Source organism: Populus euphratica, unplaced genomic scaffold, assembly GCF_000495115.2.
Source record: "Populus euphratica unplaced genomic scaffold, PopEup_1.0 scaffold106.1, whole genome shotgun sequence".
In the NCBI taxonomy this organism is placed as follows: Eukaryota; Viridiplantae; Streptophyta; class Magnoliopsida; order Malpighiales; family Salicaceae; genus Populus; species Populus euphratica.
The window spans coordinates 247,128-255,241 of record NW_011499991.1 but is presented as its reverse complement, the minus strand read 5'-3'; the positions used below and the strand labels follow the sequence as shown (position 1 = coordinate 255,241).

The window sequence follows — 8,114 nt, the reverse complement described above, 5'->3', positions numbered from 1 at the left end:
AGACACAGCAATCTTGCGGGATTCGTACCATGTCTTGATTATTCTTTCTTAGCACTATGTTTCAATGCATTGATCACTACAACTCAATACAAGAATCTCTTTCTATCTCTACACAAAAAAACAAGAAGCTTTCCCGATGCATGAACCTCCTTGAATTGCAACAGTCATTTGAATGGTTAGGCGTATGCAACCATCCGCTATATTTGCAGGAGGCTGCTTCTGTAGTTTGAACCTGCAGGATCCTGGTTGCAAGTAAACAATCTTTGCTGTTGCTCTAAGCCTCACCCTAAAACAATAATACTATAACAGAAAAATTATGGTAGAGGCTGGTCTGTGAACTAAGTTGCCCGTCCACGTGCATATTGCCATTGGAAAATGCTTGCAAATTGAGATGATTTTTAAGCCTATTGGCAGCCAATACGCAACCCTTCTTGTTGGGACATTATTTTCTACAAGGTGAGAAAAGGGGATATCAGCATATAGGAAACAAATCAAGTGCATTACAACATGAACCTGTGCAAAATTACAGTTCCTCAGATCTACAGTATAGTTTCAATTACTAGATGCCAAGTCCAGGAAAACAAAAGTTTAGGGTTCCATCGGTCAGAATCTATGGACTTCCAAAATGAAGATTTTTTGAAGAAGTTCCGTTGTTATGTATCTCATCAGCACTGCTTGATGAGCTCGAGTTTGCCTCAGAAATTCGAGCTCCCGATTTCTCATTCGAATAACTTCAAACATAAAAGATAACTCAGTGTTTTAAATTGAGAACCAGCAAAGCATTTTCAAAATAGCAGGACATGGAAGAAAGGCTACAGCACAATTTTATCAGCAAATAACCAAAACTATGATAATTCTCACAAGTTATCACCAGAAAAGGAAATCAAAGAAAGGCATGCAATGCTACACAAACAGTAGGAAAAAAAGGCATGGATGCTTTCGAGTTCACAATGGTATTTGCCAGGGATCCCAAGTACTTAGGAACCCTTTAATGTCTAATGTTTATTACACTACGCAGCCAATCAGTCACCAAGAATGCATACGTCGTCTAAATAGTATAGATATATATATATATAAAGTCACAAAACTCAGTTGCAAATTAAACAAACGATAAAGACTCATAGCCATTCTTGCAGGTCTAAACTGTTGAGGCAGTGGAGTTACTCGTTAAATACTTCTGTTTTTCGCTGGTCAATGATCATGGATGCTTACATTGAGAGTACGGTCACCCAGATGAGCTCCACACAATCTACCCAAAGAAGCCTTTGTTCAAGAGGGATAACACCATAGGTAATCAAATGAGAAAATGGCCAAAGCTTCCATCTTGCCTATCAAGCAGGTCAGCAAAAACAGTTCACTATCACCATGACATTAATAAACCGATGAACAACTATCAATCAGATGGAAGTTATTTAACATTAACCTCAAAGCATAAATGCACCTTAAGAATTGCCCTGGTGAAAAACATTGGAGGGACATTAGGGTATAAAGACACCAAAATGGACCTTTTCCATTGTAATATTCTTTATTGCTGCAAGTCCATGCTACCTGTAGCACTGTTAGAAACAAATGACTTTTAATTTAGAGTACATTGAGCTGTTCAAGGTTTTTTTTTCCCGATAAAAAATGTATTCAATAAGATTTCATAGGTTCGTCAAACTTCAAAAATTTTTTTTGCTCGTAGTCTCAATTAATATGGAGGGCATTTTCAGGTGGGCTATTAACCTGTCTTCTTCACGATCGCAAGTTCAAATGTTCAACGCCAATCAAACATCAAACAAGATGGAAATTTGAAAACATATTGATGCAGGTTTAACTTAAAAACAACAATTAAATAAAAAACCCATAATATTTTAATTTGTGAAAGGAGCTGCCAAGATATGAATTTTTAAGTTCATACGTTTATTTTCTCTAAATTAATAATAATCAAGTCTTTTCTTTTTAAAAGATTTTTAAAATTTTAAATAAGCTAGAAACTCGACTTCAACTAAAAAACAAAAATAAAGATACAATATTATAATAAAAGAAACATAAAATTTAAAATAAACAAGAAATCTATAAAAAAATTATAAAAACGACAAGAGGGCTGACATAATTTTTTATATTTAAATGTCCAACAATCCACGTAGCAATACAGTAATTACAATAGAGAAAATAATCTTTGAAAACTTGTAAAAATCTAAGTGTGATTTAATAATCAAATTAAAAGTTATAATTTTTTTAAGATATTATTTTTACTTAACACGACCAAACCTAAGGTTTTTGATATAGCTTATTTTATTTGTCTACAAATACATACATTAGCTCGTTCATATAATTATTTTTATCTGGTTATTATATACTTACATTTAATTGTTCAAAACTACTCATTCTCGCTTGACCAATCACCTATTCTTCCTTTTTTTTACATGTTCCAGAGAAACACTTAGCTAAATTTATTAGCCAATAAAAAAAATTAAAATGCAATGAACAATGTTGATAACTAATTACAAGTATAAAATCAGATTCAAACCCAGTAAATCAATGGATTTTTTCCCATTAAACAACTTTAGCATCATAATCATATCAAAATCAAGAGAAACAGGTGTCAATTTGGGAGAATTTATTTATATCAATCACAACTGCAAAATAGATAGTGTATTATTAAAAACTGATTTTCAAATGAACAATGTTGATAACTAATTACAAGTATAAAATCAGATTCGTATCCAGTAAATCAATGGATTTTTTCCCATTAAACAACTTTAGCATCATAATCATATCAAAATCAAGAGAAACAGGTGTCAATTTGGGAGAATTTATTTATATCAATCACAACTGCAAAATAGATAGTGTATTATTAAAAACTGATTTTCAATTGGAAATTTATTAAAATAATAATAATATTATTATTATTATCAATATCACCGTATAAAAATTCTTACAAAAAAATAAAAAAATATTAAATTAATATTTGTTAAATAAAAAAAATAAAAAACAAGTTGAACGCATTAACAAACCCACAAAAATAGTTTTAGTTAAAACATTTGAGGTCCCACCGAGATTTGAACTCGGGTTACTGGATTCAGAGTCCAATGTCCTGACCACTAGACCATGGGACCATTTCTGTCACAAATCCTCCATTTCTTTTCATGATATTTTCTCACACAGTAAACCAAAAGCCCTGATGAGAAAAACCATGTTGAAACCTCCTCCTCTCTGCAACAACCCTACACCCCTTTCCACTTCTCCTACTATACAACAATCGTGGGTCTTCATCAAAACCTCCAAAAAATTTCCCCATACCAATTTTCACTTCCAATCCTAGGTGGTTTTTCACTGACAACAGCTATCTGCCCCCAGAATGGATAGGGCCCTTTAATGACCCCCCTGATATAGCCTCAGAAACCCCTCGAAACCTTAAACCATCTCCTTGGGTTCACCAAATGTCGAGTCTTTTATTAGATTACTCTATGGATATGGAATCAGGATTGGACCTTTTTGGTAACGAGTTTTTGGTCAAGATATCACCGAATTCTGTTTCTTCTGTTTTGAAATATATGGAACTTCACATAAGACTTGATCTTGCATTAAAGTTCTTTAATCGGGCTGGTAAGCAAAACAAATATACTTATAATCTTCAGTGTTATGATTCTTTGTCTGATGTGTTAGTTATAAATGGTGATTTAGATAATGTAAAGTCAGTGTGCTGTAAGTTTAGAGAAATGAGGCTTTTGATGAATGTTTCTGTTGTGAATTCTTTGATTAAGAGCCCTGGTAGTTTAGGGATGATAGTGGAGCTGTTACGGGCCGGGGTGTCGTAGAATGAAGGAAAATGGGACTCAACCGAGCTTGTTTACCCATGATTTTTTGCTTAATGGTTTGGTTAATTCGAGCGTTGATCGAATCCGTTGGAAAAACCCAGAAAACATTTTAGAAATTTAGAGATATGGAGTTGAGAAATGTGGCACCGGCATAAGATCATGCTGAAGGAGATTTTGATTTGTGTTCAAGTTTATATCATGAAATGGATGAGAATGGATTGGAAATCCAACCTCATGCTTATGGTCTAATTACTGGGGGACTGTAAAGAGGGGAAATGTATGGAAGGATATGTTGTTTTTCAGAGGATGACTAGTACATTAGCCCGCGTTACACAGCAGGTTATAGTAAAATTTCTTTTGAGCAAAAAATAATATCTAGAAATTGATGACGTGTTTTCTAAAAACAATTTGACTTTGATCATTTAATTAAATGGTATCTTGAAAAATTAATATTTTCTTTTAATCCATCTTAATTGGTTAAAATAAATCAATGTTGATGAAATAAATAGGTAAAAAACAATATTTGATTAAAAAAATAGAGTGATTTTAAGTCAATTAAACAAACTCGTGATAAAATTTATTAACATAACAGGATTAAATAAATTTTTTGTTCTAGAGATTATTTCTCATTTAATTACAAAACAATAAAATATGCGATATTTTTTTTGTGTGAACCGATATATTTTTTAGAAAGTGAAAAAAACCATGATAGGCATGTGGAGCTGAGATAGCAAAATTAGATTATTGATAACAAAAAATAAAATTACATTCTTTTATATTCGAGTTAAATAAAAAACAATACATCATCAATAACAAATGGTGAAATTGTATGAATTTTTTTAAAATTGAGGGACAAAAAAAATCTTAAAAAATAAATAATACTCTATCAAACTGCTACTCGGATAATGGACACAATTGGGTTCAATGATTTATTTTATCAATTTTTTTAAAACCAAATAGAAAATATAAAAAAATAGAGGTGTAGCCTCATGGGTCTTTTAACCCAGCTAGCATACTTAGACTTATCTCTTTTTTTTTTAATTTGTTAAAAGGACAAATTATTATTTAAAAAAAAACAACTAATAATGCATCTCACTTTCTATAATTTGCCAGAAAGTTTGGAGTTCATTTTTTTAATTTAAAACTCATTCTTGACTCATAATACATAGAAAACATCATAAACACATTAATAAACTTATCCATGATCACTAAAAATTCAAAAATATCTAAAAACCTAAATCAACACGAAGTTAAAATGATTCTCATGGTTAGATCTATATTTTTGGGCAAAGAGAAGGAAAAAAACACCTAAGTCAAATTACCCTTATGAAATATAACTCATTTACACCAAAATGATACTTAGTTAGGCTAGTCTATTGGTTCTTACTTTGCAAAAAAAAAAAAATGATTAATGAAAAAATCTAAATATTAATAATGCATTTAAAAAAAATAAAAATATTTTATTCATAAATTTAAAATTAGTTGCATATAGTTAGATGATATTTTTATCTAACATAAAAAATAAATCATATTGAATCAATCTAGGTCATTTTCAAGTTGATATATAGAAGTCGTGGGTATAATCTTGGGAAAAAAACAAATTGATAATATAAATCTCGAGTTAATTTAATATTAAAGAATAAAGTTAGAAAAGAAAACTCAATGTTGTTTTAAAAAAACCCAAGTAAACTTGAGTTAATCAATCAAATTCTCAATGCAAGTCATGCAAGCCATCAAATTCAATAAGCTTTTTTTTATTCCATATATTATTTTTTATTTAATAAATTTGCATAACAGTAAAGCGAATATAATATTTTAAAAAAAAATATAAAAGACACATGAGAGCGAGATAGTAAAATTAAATTATTAATAAAAAATAATAAAATAATATTTTTTAAAATTTTAAGTTAATTAAAAAATAATTCATCAATAATATAGGATGGAATTGCATTTTTTTCTTTTTAAATTGAGGTATTGAAAGTGCATTAAACAAACAAAAAATAAAATAAAATAATAGATTGTATTTTATAACTTAATTTGTAAAATTTATAATCCAAATCTTGAAACTAATTGATTTAATTTTTTTTCATATTTAAAAAAAAAAACAAAAAAAAACCTAGCAATACTGTTTTTTAGCGCTAGGCCTCTGGAAGGGACAACCAAGTATGTGGGCTTTTGTATTTTTTTTAACAAAAATACAAGGATAATGCGTTGTTTTCTGGTCAAAGTTCACCCTGAAAAATTAAAATTATAAGTTTTTATCTCGCTAAACTTTCTTAAACCCTTCCAATCCTTTTAGAGGGGAAAAAACCACCCAAAAACTAGTTCTAGAACATGTAAAAACCAATTCAGTAGCATAATAAACTCAAAAAAAAGTTTAAATCACAAAATCAAACCAAATAAATATTTTCTTCCTTGATTTATATTTGTTTTTTTATGTGAAATTAAGGCTTAAAAATAACCACTATAATACTCTCCGTAATATAACCCACCATACCATACCTTGCTGAACAATCTTTAAAGCCATGGCCTTCTGATATGTTCTTCACCTGTCAAGCTTTATGTAACGTCATTAGCACACTCCCATCTGCAATATAGTATTCCAGTGTGGTTCCTTGAATATCTCTTCGAAGTAGCTAATGAATCTTCCTCAGTTTTGTCCCAAAGTTCTCTTGATTTGGATCTTTTTTCAGGCGGTTAAATCCAGAAAAATCAATTTATTTTTGGAATCAATTTAACAGTAAGCTGGCTGAAATATAATTGAGGAGGAAAGTGAATCTTTTCTCCTTGAAATTGGCTAGATAAATGTGAATTTTGTACGCCAAAACAGATTTCTCATTACAAAACCATGCCCAGTGTAGCAGTGGGTCAACATCAAGCTTCATTGTGATTCAGAGGAGCATTTCTTTCTCACAGAGGTATGTCTTCTAGTTTTTTCCCTGTATATGTTAGTAAAATTCTGAAATTAGATATATGCCATTTAGTTTGCCCTTCTTTGCTGTGTTACGTAATACAATATAACGACTGTTTAGTCTTTTAGCTCAACTCTCCGAGCTACATTCTATGCTTCAATATTACGAGTTATTATTCGCCTTCGTTTCTCGGTCTTTTAATCGATAAGCATCTATCTCCCCGCATTCTTGGCCATAATAATCGATAAGCATCTATCTTACCGCATTCTTGGCCATAATAATGCAGTAATAGCGTAAATTTTTGCTGTATGTTTGGACCTTGTGAATGTGATGTCGCTATATTTCTTATAATCCCGCCTGTTACTGGCAAAAGCCAGGAGCACATGTAAATTGGCCTTGGGGACCTTATCCAAGTGGATTTCATTATAGCCGCATGCAGAAACATCGTTGTAAAATAGCTAGTGCTGGAATCTAGACAATGCTGTCGTTATTCTTTTCATGCTAGCAAATGTTGCTTTGTTGTTTAGCCCGATTTATTTCAGTGATTGATAACAATACTGCAACTGCATCCACTATTCGAATGCAAGCAATAGCTTAATCTTCACATGCAAAGAAAGTGATAGTACATAAGCATCAGTAAAGCACGAGCGATGAGCTTGCAAGTCTCTATATGATTGAATATAAAGTGGGCTTCCTTTTTTTTTATGATCTTGAATGATCTTGCTTTCTTGAGGCATCAAATATTCCATTCCTATGCAATTCAAAGCCACAACTTGTTTGTTTTGTTGTTAATAGGAAGGACCTGACAAACAACAACTTGGCTCGAGTTGTAAGCAATGTCAATGGCTCCAATTACATGGCAGATTTAACCTGGTTGGTTCCACTCCTACCAATATTTGAGATTCTTGCGACAATATTTACATATCCATAGTTGCAAAAAGATTGATAGCTGATTGGTTAGCTTTACTAGTCCCCTTGGTGCCAAGATTAGTTATTTTCTTTGAAATGGTCCCCTTCAACACAAGTACTTTTATCTGTTCTGAGTAGTCCCTTTGTGTCTGTGGCTCTGTCCGTCAACGTAGCCAGTCAATTCCAGTGCCAATCTGCATCTGCATTGGTTCATAATGGCAATGGTCGGTTTGCATATGATGAAGAAAGTGTGGGGAATCTACATTTGTTGTTGGCTTAAGCTTACAAAACCCGATGTACTTAATCTACATTTGTTGTTGGCTTAAGCTTACGAAACCCGATGGACTTTTAGGCTCTGTTTATTTATGGGAAAATTTTTTTTTTTAAGTGAATTCCGGGAAAAATGAATTTCTGAAAAGTAAAGTATTTTCTGATGTTCGGTAGTGTTATGGAAAATGAACTGGAAAACATTTTCCAGTGTTTGGTTATG

At 31.5% G+C, this 8,114-nt stretch overlaps 1 non-coding gene across 1 annotated transcript; it reads right to left on the bottom strand.

Moving 5' to 3' along the window:
* Positions 1–3,029: 3,029 nt before the first annotated feature.
* TRNAQ-CUG (transfer RNA glutamine (anticodon CUG)) lies at positions 3,030–3,101 on the bottom strand. Its single transcript has one exon. It is a non-coding gene; the product is annotated as a tRNA-Gln (tRNA).
* Between the last annotated feature and the right edge of the window lie 5,013 nt (positions 3,102–8,114).